General features: G+C 41.8%; 1 protein-coding gene across 12 annotated transcripts in view; it reads left to right on the top strand.

Moving 5' to 3' along the window:
- Positions 1 to 17,397, top strand: part of SPACA1 (sperm acrosome associated 1) — a 203,611-nt gene that overhangs the window by 124,478 nt on the left and 61,736 nt on the right. The window lies entirely within an intron of this gene.

Genomic DNA, 17,397 nt, shown 5'->3' with positions numbered 1-17,397 from the left:
TGAAGCGCCTAGCACCCTCTGGGGCTCAGTACATTCTTACTGATGAACTCTATTCTTAACTAATTGACCCTCTTTAAAAATGGCCATAATTGGTTTTCAGGTTCTGGAGGGAAGTTGTCATAAAGAGTTCTATTTCCAGGGAGAGACAGCACTTGACTTTTCAGAGGCTTGCTTCATCCTCTACCCTTTATTAAATTTTTGCCCAGTTCATTAGTACAGCTTGGAGGAAATAAAATAAGGGGGCAATGGAGGAAACTCACCTTTGTCAAAAAAGTTCTGGTAAAGAATTTTGTCGGCAAGTATTTATAACCGCTGGCTTATAAAAGGCTTGAGATTAACTTTGGATTTAATTTATCTCAGCTATATATTTCCCAAGTCCCCAGTAAATGACCAAGAATTGATTCTGGGTGGTGACAAATCTGATCACCACGACATTTGGTGCCCCTTGGGGATTAGCCAAGGCAATTTAATACCGAGGAACAAAACAAGTTCCTGCCCTGCTGCTTGCTATGGCTGGCTACGAACACACACACTGAAAGGAAAGAGGTTATGAAGTGGGCCAAATGCCTGACACAATCTGTGCTCCTGACCTGCTGAGACCCTTCAGCCACAGCACGGGGGTCCCTAGTTCTCCTGGAATTTACCCCATCAAATTCAAATGGGGACATACCTTCTGGTACTTACAGCAGTGTTTGTGAAGAGTCTGCATCGACGTCTGGCTTGTCAGTGATGGTCAATACCTCAGAAGACAGTGGTGGAGACGTGAACCAATCTGGAGACAGAAATGATGAGCTGCTGAAAAAGGGCCTCTTTGCAAAGAGATTGGATCCCTCTAGGCCACTTAATCCCCATAACTAACCATGGATTCTTCTCTTGCTCATATTGGGGCTCACTTAACATCCTTGCCAATAGGTCATGTTTAACGGCATTCAAACTAACACTTTCCAGCATCAACGAGGATCAGCCTAGAAAAGCTGACCCTGGACTTCCCTGGCGGTCCAGTGGTTAAGACTCCGCGCTTCCGCTGCAGTGGGCACGGGTTTGATCCCTGGTCGGGGAGCTAAGATCCCACACGCCATGTGGTGCAGCCAAAAAAAAAAAAAAAGCTGACCCTGCTTTCAGGTCCCCAGAAGGTGCTTTCCTCCTGACATTCCCCCATTTCCTGTGCCAATTATTTCAGCCTTCTCCTCCTCCACCTCTTGACTCCTCTTTCTTCTTTCTAGTCTAGTCCAATGAGGCAACTTTCGTTTTCTTAAAATACTCATGCAATGAATACTTTTTCTTCTTGCAAGTCTCAGTCTAGTCCCACGGTCTTTAATGGAATTTAGCCATTCCTCACCTTCAGAGCTTGGCATGGTCTCACACTCCTTTTTTCTGTGTCCAAGGCACTTTTCTACTCCCCAGCTTCATTCGTCATCTCCAAATCTAGATCGTATAATTTTGCTCAGGTCACTTTTTGTAACCTGGAATAGCTTTCAAATTAGCATCTTGGGCACACTTTAGAACCCTACTTCCAAATCCCCTTCATAAAGGTCCTGGAAACCCACCTAGCATCAAAATTCCACAGTTCAATGCATGTCCTTGTCCTGTAAAACCACATTCGTGAGCGAGAAGCTGTACCTTCAGTGCATTTACAGCTTCAACATGGCACATTTCTTGAGTTCACTTTGACACTCATAAAGAGCCTGGAATGGAAGGCAGTGGGTCTGTGGAGCTTTCAGGTAGAGAAGAGAGCAGGCTTTTTGTACATTCAGACAGAACAGGATGAAAGTGAAGTGGCTATGTAGGTGTTTTTTTGTTTTTTTTTTATTAGCACCTTTAATTATTATTTATTTATTTATTTATTTATTTATTTTTGGCTGTGTTGGGTCTTCGTTTCTGTGCGAGGGCTTCCTCTAGTTGCGGCGAGTGGGGGCCACTCTTCATCGCGGTGCGTGGGCCTCTCACTATCGCGGCCTCTCTTGTTGCGGAGCACAGGCTCCAGACACGCAGGCTCAGTAATTGTGGCTCATGGGCCTAGTTGCTCTGCGGCACATGGGATCCTCCCAGACCAGGGCTCGAACCCGTGTCCCCTGCATTGGCAGGCAGATTCTCAACCACTGCACCACCAGGGAAGCCCCCGTATGTAGGTGTTTTAATCCCACTAGAATTCTTGTCCATCAGTCAGCAATTTTAGGTAGTCAAAATTTCAAGTTTAGGAAAGAGGCAAGGATTTTGTCATGTGATGCACATGTCCATTTTGGGCAGCAAGTCTGTTTCAATTCAATATGTTACATATTTTTCCTTTGAAAAAGCACACAGATAACTCAGAGGCATCCAGAGTTTTTTCAAGGGTACAAAGATTGGGACAGTGTGACGGAAGGTACAAGAGAGGTGGAGATTTACCCTAGACCTCCATGCCCCCAAATAGAGAAAGCCATAGTGCTGTATTATACAGCACTGTGTGTGTGTGTGTGTGTGTGTGTGTGTGTGTGTGTGTGTGTGTGTGTCTGGGCACGCACACTGTGACTCGTGACTCAAAAGTAATGCAGCAGATTGCAGACTTGGTTTTTGGAATCTTTCTTATTACATTAATATCTCAGGCTGTACATATGGGAGTCCTATTCGCAGAAATATACATGTGCCCAGACACATAGCTCACAATGCAAGATCCAAAGTGCTAACATTAGAGCCGCTGCAGTGAGATGATGAAAAGTGGGCTTTGAGTTCTGTGCGGTATATGTTTACATCAAGATTTTGCGTCCGGTTGGAAAGCTACTTTCCCTGGGAGACAGGCTCCCTCATGAATAGGCATTGAGAGGATGCTCCCCCGCCCTGGAATCTTCTCTGCCTTTAGAAAACGTGTGCCTAACTTGTAAGTGGAGTTTCCAGTGCTGCTCAGAGTATTTTTGTTTTGAATCACATCCCGGCTCTTTTGCAGAGCGAGGCACGCTCGTGCGTAGCAAGGCACCCTTCCCGCCGCATCCTCTACCGGTGTGAGGCCGCGCCTAACACAACCGGCTCCGAAGTACGTAGTAAACATAGAAACATAGTTGTTCTCACATTACAGAAGAGGACGAAAACAAGCAGAGGCGCAGATTTGTGCAGCAGTTTTCGTGCCACTGTGGGGAGGCTGAGATGTGCAGGGGTTGGAAGCCTGCGCGAGGGGCCTGGGGGTCCCTCTCACCGGCTGTGGACCTTGAAGGAGCAGCTCGACCCCTCTGGGCCTCAGTGTCCCCCTCTGTACGGTGGACTTCATGTGACTGTTGGGCAGATTAAGTGAGGTAATCCATTAACAATGCTTGGAATACTACGCGGTGCACAGAAGCGCTCAGTACTGCCGCTGCTGTTCTGGGGGGGACTTCCCCCTGCGGGTTCTCATGGAGATTTAAGCATAAACACTCCTCAGGAAACGCGGTACTTTTTCTCCACATCTTGGCCTGATTTCCTTTTTCTAGTCAGTGCTAGTATTTTACTTTGTTTCATTCAGAATTAAGCCTGTTATAAGAAAATAAAATTTAAGAAAGTCAGCCCCTTTGCCTTGATTAAAACCCTTTACCAGCTCCCCATCACCTATAGGAAAAAAAAAATCCAAACCCCAGAACAAGGTATCAAAGGCTGTTTGCAATGTGGCTACTGATCACTTAGCCACCCTCATCCCTCGGGGCCCCCTCTACCTGTATTTCATGTCGTAGCAATACTGAGCTGGCCTCGGTTCTGCTACACCACCGTCTTATTTCATGTCCCTGGGCCTTTGCAAATGCTGCTCTCTCCACGTGGATTGTTGTCTCCCCCGCTTTGCTCTCTGGGACTATTCTGTCTGGCTTCACCTCTGGCAAGTCTTCTCATACTCACATTCCCCACGTCACTGCTTCTACCCTCTGTATCTTGGCCATAGTTTTAGTTTTGTACTTATTATCTGGCATTGCAATGTGTTTATTTATTAGTCTCCCACATTTGATGATGAGTTTCTTTTTTTTTTTTTAACATCTTTATTGAGTATAATTGCTTTACAATGGTGTGTTAGTTTCTGCTGTATAACAAAGTGAATCAGCTATATGTATACATATATCCCCATATCCCCTCCCTCTTGTGTCTCCCTCCCACCCTCCCTATCCCACCCCTCTAGGTGGTCACAAAGCACCGAGCTGATCTCCCTGTGCTATGCAGCTGCTTCCCACTAGCTATCTATTTTACATTTGGTAGTGTATATATGTCCATGCCTGATGATGAGTTTCTTGAAGGCAAGGATGAGGTCTGATTATCTATATGCCAACACTGAACAAACAGCATAGGCTCCGTGACTCCAAAAATGTTTATTTCACTGTTAAATTGAAATAGAGTAACTATTTCCATTGTTAAAGCAGACACTGTACAGTTTTTTAAGTTTAATTTTTTTGTTGCTTTTTTCTTTTCAATAATGAGGCCAGCTATTATAAATATTGTGTAGAACAAGGCACATTTATATAAATGAAGGATAGTTGAAGCAACAGCAAGGCTGGGATTTCTAATTTTGTTCACTTCAACAAGTATTGCTGTAAGTCCTATGGGAAATAATGACGATGGAATAAGATACCTTCTATTTCCTCAAGGAGCTTTCCATCCAGAAGCAGATAAGTAGGGAATAGAAGGGGATGAGGGGATAGAGTAGAAGCGGAGCAAAATTCATGCCATTTGAGAGGAACCAAAAAGAGTTCTGGAGGTTTGAAGGAAGAATCAGCCAACGCAATTGGGGATTAGGAAGAAGTGTGGTGTGGAAGTGGTGATGTTGGAGATTGGCCTTGGTGCATACGGGGTGTACGGGCAGAGACGGGCAGGAAGAGCCTTCCAGGCAGCAGTGACAGTGTGTGTAAAGACCTAGAGGGCACTAATGGGTTATCCACCTGGAGACAAGCAACCATCCGCCTGTCTCCATCTCTCGCTCAATGTAGGGGTATAGTGGGAGAAAAGATGAGAAAGCAAGTTTGTAGACATTCTGGAAAGGTTCCTGAGTCCCAGAATGAGGAAATGTAATTTAGTAGGCGTTGGGGAGCAATCAATATTTTTGAGCAGGAGAATGATATAAATAGAAGAAGGCTTAAGAAAATTCTGATTGTCACTGTATGTGGACTGCACTGGAGAAGGAGAACTTTAGCCATAGGGATGGGAGATAAGAGACCACTACAAGCATGGGAATGGGAGGGGCCAGCCGTGGGATAGAGCACCTGAGGGGCCTTGCAGAATCAAAATGAAGAGGACATGGTGGTCGTTTTGATATGAGGATGAGTGAGGAGAGAGACTCCCACATGATGGTCAGGTTTAAAGCCTGGGTTCGAAGGGAAATGGTGGTCCTATTAAGAGAACTGGACAGATTATGCTGAGGAAGTTACATTGTTAGAAAAATGGTGAGTTTGGAGGGGCCATGTTGAGTTCGAGGACCTCCAGGTAGGTCTGACGCTGAGGAGAGAGGTGCACTTCTAACAGTCCCTGACATTGGGGGAGGGAAGTGGTATTGAGGAAAGGAAGGTAAAGAGAGAAGCACACCAAGTGTAGAACCTTAGAGAATTGCCTGCCTTTGAGAAACTGAAGGGAAAAGAGCGGCTGATGAAGGAGAACAATGGTAGTAATAGAACTAGGATAGACGTGCGATATGGAATTTAAGGAAGAGGTTTCAAGAAGGAGGAAGTCATTCCTGGAGGGAACTCAGGTATTCACTTCCTGACACATAGTTTAGAAATTCATCTGGGTTTCCATAGCTCTTTGGAGTGTGAGATTCCTTTGTAATTCTTTGTGAATATGTCTGTTTCTCCTTTCCAGACTGGGAGCTGCTCCAAGGTGCAATCTTGTCCTACTTGTGTTTTTATCTCTAACACTTAGCAGAGTACCTGGAATATAGCTCAGGCTCAATGAGTGTTTGTTGAATGACTGAGTAAAAACCCAGAGCGACAGAGAAGATGAAGACAAGAAAAAGCCCATTGTACTTAAAGAAGAGGTATAGCTCTCAAAGTAAAAGAATGAGTGTTTGAATAATTTTCTGCTCTTGAGAAAGGAAGAAACAGAGTCTATGAAAGGGCAGTTCAAATGTTGAACACTTGAAAAATTCTGAGTCCTCCACTGTGGTGTGAAATTCATCATTCAAATTCTCAGATTGAAGCTTCATGATTTGTGAGGTATTGCAGTGAAATTATCTAGGAAGCTAAGAGTTCTATTAAGTGTCCAGCTGCCTGAATTCAACTGGTTACATGATTAATGACATTGTGAGGCACGTCCCAGGGCCTTCCATTTCCCAAGCACTTTAAAAACATTGAGTAATCTCACAATGCCCCTGTGAGATATTATCATGTTCACTTTCCATATGGTTAACTGAGCCAAGGAGGTTAAATGACTTGCTCAAAGGCCACACTGGAAGTCAATGACATCAAATGCTCAGAACGAAGGTGCTCCCAGGTCCTACACCTCACAGTAGATTGCTGAACCGAATCCCACTCCTTGCACCATTAAGAAGCCTGACTGACAGGCTAGTGCTGTAATAGATCATACTTTACAGCTGAGATAAGTGAGGATTAGCGTACTGTCTTACGCAGGTCAGGGCTGGCTCCTGGAAAGAGAAAACGATGCTCTGCAAGACCACATGATGGAAGATGTGCCCGGAAAAGGAAGAGCAGAACTAGACATGGGTGAAATCTCCTCTGTGAATTTCCGAAGATCTTTATTTACCAAGATGGGAGGTGGAGTGCGGGTGGAGACAGGCAGGCTAAGGGCAGGCTTTGGTTGATGAGCCTCTCCAATCTGAACTATGATGCCTTTACCTTTCTGACAAATATTTGCATTCTTCTTTGCCATTCAGTGTTGATTTTGTCGTTTCATACTTCTCCTAGCTCCATATTTCTCAAGCTGATGCTCCTTTGGTTTAAAAAATGCCAAAATATTGTCATACTGTCAAATCCTGTGCACATTGCCTTTAAGAAGACCACAAGCTTCTGATGAATTGATTCATATAAGGTGAAATCTGACAGTCTTTGTAATTGAGTAGCTCACTAGGTTGGGATATATGTCTTTGATTTGCAATTGCATATTTTTAGCCAAGTCTTAAAACTTCTTTGTGCTTGAGTTTTATCCAAATGAATATAAGAGCGTGGAGAGGATGCTGTGGGTGCCTTGTGCATATTCCCCTGGGCTTCCCATATGGGAGCGTGCAGACCCAATGACTCCTGCACCATGCCCCTGTGCCTCTTTGCCTGTGGGCTTTCTCTGACTGCTGGAGCAGGTCAGAAACATGGAGAGCTAGCGCCCTAAGAGCAGACCTCAACCAAAGACTGATGGGAACTGGAGCAAGGCGGTAGCTTCCTCACCACTCAAGTGTGTTCTATGCTGCCTCCCAGAGGTCCTCACCAGAACTGCACCTCTGTTACCCCCAGCAGCAGTAACTTGTTCGGTAAGACGCACCCATATTGACTATCTTCCCTTTCCTGTCTCACTTCCCAACTCTCCTATTAGAGCTTTCTGGGATCACTGTCCAAACAAACCACTTGAACCCAAATCCCTGTCCCAGGGTCAGGGCCAATCCAACCTAAGGCTTATAGCTATGAGTTATAAGGACATCAAAAGATAGTGAGGCTTTGAAGTCCTAATAATAATAATCACTCGTGTACATAGCACTGATTACAAAGCACTTTCATACTCATTTTCTCATTAGATTCTTACAACAACTGGTGAGTTATGATGACTAGTATTTATCCCCATTTAATGTGGAGGACATTGAAGCTCTGGGGGGTTAAACGCCCTGTTAAGAGCTAGGAAGTTGAGGCTTTGGCCTTTAATTCAGACCTCTGTCTCCAAATGGCCACCTGTTTCCACCTCTTCACTGTATCCTCGGGTGCTGCTAGCCAAGAAGTCTTATAAGATGACTTCCAATGCTTCTGCCAAATGTAGATTCCATTAGTGTAGTTGAATAGCTATTTAACTTCTACTTACATGTTAAATTTCATTGAAACATGTTAACTATAACCATTTGAGAACTTTGATTAGCCACTATTGTGTTTTAAGGTAAATTAAACATTTAGATTTCAACTTAAATTATATCTTGATTCTCTTTAGAGAAATAAACATCATCACATCCTTTAAATATTTTTATGAATTATTTTTTATAATTTATGAGTTTTTAAAAAAAATCAGTTCCCTAGAGTTGGAAGAGATATTAAAATTTAGAGATGCTGAAATCTCATCTACAGCATCTCTGACAGACGGTCACCCAGCCTCCACTGTCATGTTTCTTATAATGGGGTAGGCCACTGTCACACAGGGGGTTTATTTCATTGCTGAGAAGTCCTGGTTGTTTAAAATTTCTTCCTTTCATTGAGCCAAATGGCTTTCTCATCATTTCCCTCTCATTAGTGTGGTTGAGACCTCTAGAAATAAACAGAACAAGTCTAATCATGCGTCTGGGCTTGGGCCTCTTTCCACATTAAAATAATTCTTTAAGTCCATCATCTTTTCCTGTGTTAGCATCTGTGTGTAATTTTGCTCTGCATGGGAGTGGCCGTGCTGGTTCCTCTAACACATAAGTAGTTCTTTATGCTGCTGTGGTGGGTCTCTTTATAGGTGATGTTTTCATTCCTCTATAGGGGTCCCAGCGTTCATGGAACCTTTTAGTATGTTGGTATATTCTTTTACAGTTATCATTTCCCCCAGGCCTCTTTTTAAACCATGAGTATGTTAGTTTATTCTTGCTGTGAGCTTAGTGCTTGTTTGTTATCAGATTTCTTCTCTTAGTTCTTGCTAATTTGCTTTTCTCCTTTGGTTTTAAAATTATGTGTATTAATTGAACCCATATTTAGTTTGAGATTTGCTCTTTGTCTTTGAGGTTCGTCTTTCTAGGTCTTGTTGTTTCTTCTTCTTGAAGTTGCAGTTGGGGGGACTGATTTATTTAGAAGGTATAAAACATTCTTATTTCTCCATATTTCTGCCCTGGATATCCTACTTAAAGACAGTTTTTAGCCTTATCCCTCTTCCTCAACCTTCCCCCTACTCCCACAATCTTCTTTCTTTAGGATCTCCGGAATACAAAGAATATGGATTTTACAGTCTAGCAAATATGGGTTTTAACTTCGCCTCCAGCACTGTATTGGGCTGCTGTAACAAATTATCACAAACTGGGTGGCTTTATGCAACAGAAATGTCTTTCCTTACAGTTTTGGAGGTTAGAGTTTGAAATCAAGGTATTGGCCAAGCTGCACGACCTCCAGAAGTTCTGCGAGGGAATCCTTCCTTGCCTCTCCTGCTCTGGGGGCTGTTGACATTCCTGGGCTCATGGCTACATCTCTCTCTGCTTTGTATTCAGTTTACCTTCTCCTCTGTGTGTGTGATGTCTAATCTCTCTCTGCTTCTCACTTACATGGACAGTTGTGATAGCATTTAGGATCCATCCTGGTTATCTCAGATTATCTCCTCATCTCAAGATCCCTAATTTAATCACATATGCAAAAGACCCCTTTCCCAAATAAGGTAACATTCATTCACAGGTTGCAGGGATGTGGACCTGATTTTTTTTTTTTTTTACTTTGCATAGTGTATATTTTTATTTTTTATTTTATTTTTAACATCTTTATTGGAGTATAATTGCTTTACATTTTTGTGTTAGTTGCTGCTGTATAACAAAATGAATCAGCTATACTTATACATATATCCCCATATCCCCACCCTCTTGCATCTCCCTCCCACCCTCCCTATCCCACCCCTCTAGGTGTTCACAAAGCACCAAGCTGATCTCCCTGTGCTATGTGGCTGCTTCCCACTAGCTATCTATTTTACATTTGGTAGCGGATATATGTCAATGCCACTCTCTTACTTCGGCTCAGCTTACCCTTCCCCTTCCCCGTGTCCTCAAGTCCATTCTCTATGTCTGCGTCTTTATTCCTCTCCTGCCCCTAGGTTCTTCACAACCATTCTTTTTTTTTTTTTTTTAGATTCCATATATATGTGTTAGCATATGGTATTTGTTTTTCTTTCTGACTTACTTCACTCTGTATGTCAGTCTCTATGGACCTGATATTTTTGATGGACACCATTCAGCCCATTACAACCACTTATTATTACCATGATTTTAAGCAAGTATATGAGCCTCAATTTTTTCATCTATAAATTGGAACCAACATTGACCATTTTATAGTATTGTATTGAGGTTTAAATGAATTAATATATAAACAAAGATACATATATGTCCATTTATATACATGTATTTATATATAAAGACTCAGTGCATAATAGGTGTTCAATAAATTTTAGTTCCCTATCCTGCCTTCTAGTTTATTGACCTCTTGGGTTCTAGGTGTGTTATTCAGAAACAGGCTCTTAATCTTTCCTAACTTTAGTTTTCTGAATCTTTATACTTAGGGATTAAAACACTTATCTCACATCTTCGGGAGGATCGAATGAGATAATATAAGTCAACCAAAGACTCCTATAAAATTGTAAATTGCCACCCTCTTACTGTCATGATCAGTTTATGTTAAAGTTGTGGCCAAGTATAAGTCTCAGATATCCTTCCAGTGAATGGCCATTTAGTCAAGTCTCTTCCAGCCTATATTTGTTTAACTGATTTTTTGAAACCAAATATAGTATTTTATAGCCTGTAAAATTTAGTCTTGTTTGTCTTGGGCTGGCATCTTGTCTGTCAAGTTTGCTTTGAGTCTGTGTTTGAGAGTTGTTTATCGCTTAAGCTGTTCCTGAAACCTCTGGGGCTCCTGCTGGCAGGCACATGTTCATGTAAAATGCCCTGAGCACTCAGAGTTCAAAGTTCTCTACCATCCCCACCTCACCTCTTCTCATCTCCTGACTTTCCTCAATTTCAGAAAGCCGTAAAACTTCCCAATGTAATCTCATTTTTGATTGACTATACATATTAGAGCACTAACTGCTCCCACTTCACCAGAATTTGAAGATTTGATGGCTCTATATAAAGGGCTTGAAATTGAAAATAACCCCCCCCCCAAAGTCCACTGTATATATACATATCCAGGGACAAAGCAACCAGAAAATTGTCTTTTCATTTTCCTAGTGGAGGATCAGAAAAGCATTTGTTAGTATCAGATGTCTGGATTTTTAAACACTTCACACATACACACACGTGTGCACAAGCACAACCTTGATCATGTACTTAACATGTCATGGGGTCTACAATGTTTGAAAATTCCTGTATGTTACAACATTTGATATAAATAGTGTTTGAGTACCTCCATTCCTTTTTAATACCATCCTTTTAATAATCATACACATACAGACAGAACATACACACATACATACGCAGAAGCAGAACCCTATTAATGCAGTGTCTTCAGCAAAGATGAATTTATAATTCAGGGATGAACAGCAAAAGCTCCCATCACAGCTTGTCACATTTACAGGGCAACAGAAACTGCAGCGCTTCTCTCTGACCTGGGAGTCTGGAAGCATTATAGTTTATTAGGCAAAGCTTTTACCATACCCTCATTTGCAGAGGTGTTTCTGTCAGAGCAATACCAAAATGTCCTCTGAACGAAGAAAATGGGAATAGCTGTGAGCTTGTCAATCTTCAGTCTTTTAAATGGAGCATTTTACAATTTTGTTATCTGCTGCAGAACCTTAGAGAGGCAAGAGTCTGATGAATATCTTTCAACTCCTATTAAGATCAAACCCAGCCATGGACTTGAGGACACGGGGAGGGGGAAGTGTAAGCTGGGACAAAGTGAGAGAGTGGCATGGACATACATACACTACCAAGTGTAAAACAGATAGCTAGTGGGAAGCAGCCGCATAGCACAGGGAGATCAGCTCGGTGCTTTGTGTCCACCTAGAGGGGTGGGATAGGGAGGATGGGAGGGAGATGCAAGAGGTAGGAGATATGGGGATATATGTATATGTATAGCTGATTCACTTTGTTATAAAGCAGAAACACACCATTGTAAAGCAATTATACTCCAATAAAGATGTTAAAAAATAAATTAATTAAATAAAATAAAATCTAAGCAAAGTGTTTGAACGTAACAAGTGCTCAATAAATTGTATTATTGTTATTACTATTACCTTTGGGCTAAGTATGGTCCATGTTCAGCAAAGAGTATAAATTAGTATAAGAAACATACAGCAAAGTTAGAATGAGCAGATCAGAGTTCAACCTTGCTCACAGGTATAGATCTTATGACCCTTATAGCTGACATCTTGCTTATTTAGACCTATTGTACTTACTTGCCCCTTCTTAGCTGACCTCCTTGGAAACGACCCTTTGCTTTCCTAGGGACTCTAGCAGACCTTTAATTTCCCTGGTTTCCCCTGCCAGAACTATCTAATTGTGACTGTCACCTGGAATTCCACAATGTTCTATATTACATCATAGGATCAGCAAAGATCTCTAGTCATGAGAATGTTCACATTGCATGACAGTCACTGGATTAACCTGTCTTAAGAATAAAGAATATTTCCTACCCAAAAAAAAAAAAAAAGGTCCAACTCAGCAGTCTGTACCTCGTCAACCGTCATATTCATGAAGAGCAATAGCTCACCTTTGAAACCGTCGAGATTAAGTAAGATGTTGGCTAGATAAGGGTTACTGCGTGGGAGTTGAATATGGAATGGACTCTACTGGCAATTTAAAATAATGTGGCATTACAATATGTTCCATTTTTTCCCCCCAGAAATGTAGACTGAGGTTGAGAATATAGTTGCAGAGTTGTAATTACTGCACTTGAAATTGATGTGGATATGAATGCAAATGAAAGGAAAAATGAAAGATTTTTTTTCTCCCCAGAAGAGATCCCTCTTTGCCTATCACTACATATCAGACTGAAGAAACAAGGATACCGCTTCCCCAAACTTAATGCCATACCTTATCCAGCTAGCAACACATTCATTCAAATTAAGTTTTAAAGACAAAACTCCAATCAGCAATCCCAGTCAAGGTGTTACTTCAATCAAAAGATTTTTTTGAAGGGCGGATTGATTAAGGAATGGGTTTATAAATCCAAATAAAGAAGTAGGGTAGTAAAGTAAAAAGTAATCCCTCTGGGACTTAGAATTGATACTTTTAGGGCTAAAAACAAGGAAAATTTTTAAAGATCAAGTACTCCAAGAGTGCAAAATTCTTAAAGACCTTAACAATTAATATGGCTTTACTAGTTAATTTCCCCTTGGACCAGCCCTGTTCTCCTCCCTAAGAGAATGATTGCTTCTCTTAACTGAAGGCAAACTGATGTGGCTTTTGCGGGTGAGGAAGAGAATAAGCCAAAAGGTACCACCCCCTCCCTAAAAAAGATTCCTCAACAGCCCTTGGCATTTTAGCCTTTACATTTATGTTTTGAGTCATTTCATCTCGCCAAAGTCTCAGTAAAAATGGATCAATCCAGAAATGCTGGCACTCATTGACCAGAAATTCTCAAACTTTATTATGCAGCAGCTTGGTGATGGGGAGCTTGATGCTGGTACAGAACCTTGGGCCCAGCCTCAGAGATTCGGACTTGGTCTGTCCGGGGTGGGCTCTAGCGTTTTGCCATTTAAACAAGCTCTTCAGGTGAAGCTGATACCTGGACCACATTTTGAGAAACCCCGCCCTTGTCTATTTTAGCAGGCCACAGTCACAGCGTATTTTAGAAAGAGGAAGTACAGAAGTGGAGAAGCAGGGAGGGTATAGGAAGGAACAGGGAATAGGAGGCGATGTGGAGGGCCTGGCTGGAGTGGCAGGGATTGATTTAGGGCAAAGAAGGAAACACTTGACCGTTTAGAAAATAGACCAATTTTTCAACCAGATTTTTAAATAAAGGCTATACAAATTTTCACCCACAGACAAAAAAGTCCACGGATTTATGAATTAGAAAATTCCATCTGCACTCATAATGCTCCCCACCTCTACCTACCACCACACACACACACACACACACACACACACACACACACACACACACACATCATTCACTGCAGTTGTTTGGCCTACTAGATTTTAATTTTCCTTGTCTGTTGGAGGGTCAACTATGTGTGAGGCTGTTTTCAAATACTGTGTCTACATAATACTTCACATCCAGCTGAAAGCGAGAAAAAAATCAATAAAACCAGTTGCTTGAAATCAGGTGGACATCCCATCCCATTCCTGTGACCCCTGAAAGTTTACAGATTTCAACCTTTTTTGCCACTGATCTTTGTTTAAGGTTCACAGTAGTTGACCTCAGGCAACAAATTACCCTGATAGTGATGTGCCCAAGGGAGCAATTTTTCCTTCTCCTGGTCAGTGTTCCAGCCTCCTTGTGTTGATGCTCTTGATGTGGGGATGGTGGGGGAGAGGCATTTCTTACCCCCTGACCTCTATTCAGCAAGAGCATCTTTAATTTTACCTGCTTTATTTGAAATTATGTAATTTTAAAAAGTGAAAATCCTTCCAAATCATAGGGAATGGGAGAACTGCTTATTTTTCTTTCTAAAAAAAACTATAATTGCTAAAGTAATATAGCTTCATTGTAGAAAATTCAGAGATGAACAGCAAAGAAAATAAATATCAGACATAATAGAAATAATTCCTGTTAACCTTCATGCATATTTCCTTTTAGGCTTTTTGTTTGTTTCTGTGCATGTATTACATATAATATTTTAAAAATCAAAATGGCATCATACTTCACTTACAGTTTTAAAACTTTATATTGTGAGGATTTCCCTATATTGATATGTATTCTCCTGTGATTTGAAACGGCTACAAGTAATTTCCCAGGCTGTTGATGAAATATAATTTATTTAACCATTTTTTTCTTCTAGCTATTTCGGTGGTATTTAGTTGGTATAATTTCTCCATATTGGAAATAATGCTCCAGTGAGCAAGGCAGTATATCTTGTGCAAATCTATGATTACTCCTTAGGGCAAATTCCTAGAAGTGAAATTTCTGGAACAAAGGTTATGCAGTATTTTAATGCTTTGGAAACGTATTGTCAAATTGCCCTCCAGAAATAATGTACTAATTTACACTCACAGCAGCAGTGGGTGAGGGTGACCGTTTCCTGTACCCTTGCCACCACTGGAAATTGTTAGTTTAAAACATCTTTGCCAATTTCCACTTAATATATAATGATGACAATTAATTCACTGCAAAAAGGTCTTTTTTAGAACCATTCATTGACTTCTAGCCCACATTGCCTTTGATAATCAAATATAAAATGAAGTCGATTCTTGGTTTATGCACTAGACTAGTGATTGACAAACTTTTTCTTTTAGCAGATAGTAAATATTTTATACTTGTGGGCCATATAATTTCTGTCACAGCCACTCAGTTCTGCCACTGTAGTGCGAAAGCAGCCACAGATAATACAGAAATCAATGAGCATGGCTGTGTTCCAACAAAACCTTATTTGCAAAACAGGAGGAGGGTGGGATTTGGCACGGGGGCTGGAGTTTGCTGGCCTCTGCTCTAGATATACTGAAAACTCATTACGGGTTAGCAGCTACTGTCCTAGAAATTGTAGGAGAGGCTCTGGTGAGCAGAGATATAACAGAGTATGACAGTGAGATGACAAACAGATGCATAGGTGCTGAGTCAGAGAACAGGACAGAGCAGACTCTTGAAGGCCAGGTCAGTGTTAGTCACATGAAAGCAGGAAGGTTTGGAAAGTGGGGGTGGAGAGTGGAATGAAGGGCATCCAAGGGAGAGAAAACAGTATGTGCAAAGGCCCAGAGGAATCGGAACAAATTCAAGAAACTATGTGTAGTTTCCTACAGAAGGTGTGTAGAGCTTGGGTAGCGTATTAGAGTTCTGCAGAGAAATAGAACTGTGGGCGTGTGCGTGCATGAGAGGTGGGGAGGAGGGATTTATTATGAGGAACTGTCTCACCTGATTGTGGAGACTGAGAAGTCCAACAACCTGTGGTCTGGGAGCTGGAGACTCAGGAAGCCAGTGGTGTAGTTCCAGTCTGAGTCGAAAGGCCTCAGGAGCGCCAATGGTATAAGTCCCAGCCTGAGGGCAGAAGACCAATGTCACACCTCAAGCAGTTGGGCAGAGGGTGAATTCTCCCTTCTTTTGCCTTTCTGTTTGAATCAGGCCCAACAGATTGGATGATGCCCAGCCACAGTGGGGAGGGCAATCTGCTTTACTCAGTCTACAGATTCAAATGTGACTCTGAAACACCCTCACAGACACACTCAGAGCTAGTATTCAACCAAATAGCTGGGCGTCCCGTGACCCAGTCAAGTCACCATAAAATTAACCATCACAGGTAGAAAAGCAGGGAAGCTGAGTGGATCAGACTATGGAGGGCACTGCAGTCACATCAAGGGATCTGCACTGTCTTGAAGGTGCCGAGGACCCGTGGGAGGATTCTAAGCTAAGAAATGACATGATTAGAGTCTGGTTAAAAAAATTCTTTGGTAATTGTACTATGGTCATAGATTAGTATTAAGGGATGCTGGCTGAGTGGTATACGGAAACTCTGTACTGATTTTGCAGCTTCTCTGTGAGTCTAAAATTATTTCAGAATCGAAGGTTAAAAATATCCTTCTGGCAGCAGCGTGGAGGATTAAGTAGAGAAGTAGGCTAGAGGGGGGTATGACAGTAATCCAGGATGAAGAGGGTCTGAAATAAGCCAGAAGCAGCGGGCACAGAGACAAGGGGGTGATGAGAGAAATTAGGAGCAAGCAGAGGCAGGACTCAGTGACTGGCTGGATGAGTTGGACACAGAGCCATCACAGGGACCAGGCTAGCATTAAGTGACAATGTGCCTTCCGCGGTAGGAGAAAAAAGGCTGATTTTTAGGTGAATGTGGAATAAGACCAAATGTTTGTGAATGTTTAGAGAAACCGAATGGCTTCCTTCTAGCTGGATAAGATTTTCAAGTGAATGATAACTTGGTCTCTCACCGTTTATCACAAGGAAATACACAGCATTACTACTGCTTTCAAGAGCAGAGATGGCCAGGCTGTTAATGTGTGCACCATGGATTTATGTCTGACTTGGGAAGAGTAGGGGGGAGTCACTAGACCCTATAGGAATGCACTATTAGTCAGGCATGTGATGTCTCATACTACTCTGAATGCTTCTTTGAAAACAGTTGAGTTTATAGAGCAGCCTTAAGAAAGATTCATGAAGTGTGTTGTGTTATCCAGTATCAAGTGTAGTACTCAGTGGCTCCCAGCCTTGGGTAAAATCCTGTAATGTTTTTTCCCTTTATCATTTCATCAAATGCAGCGACCCTAAAGATATCAGCTAGATTGAATAGAAGGTTATTCTTCCTCAGGGAAGACATCTAGAAATATGCTTTATAAAGCCATTTCTTGGGGGTTATTTTTCTTCTCCTTTAATTCATGGCTGGCCATACGATAAGATGACTGGCTGAACGTGAAATATTTAGATGTTTGTTCCATATAATATTCCAAACTGGCTCAGTTTATAGGCTGAATTTATTGAATTAATCAATTATGTTGCTGTCATACAATTATTT

The sequence above is a fragment of the Balaenoptera borealis genome, assembly GCF_965194805.1.
Source record: "Balaenoptera borealis genome assembly, chromosome: 9".
In the NCBI taxonomy this organism is placed as follows: Eukaryota; Metazoa; Chordata; class Mammalia; order Artiodactyla; family Balaenopteridae; genus Balaenoptera; species Balaenoptera borealis.
Note: the sequence above shows the minus strand (reverse complement) of the source record. Positions and strands in the feature narration are given on the sequence as shown.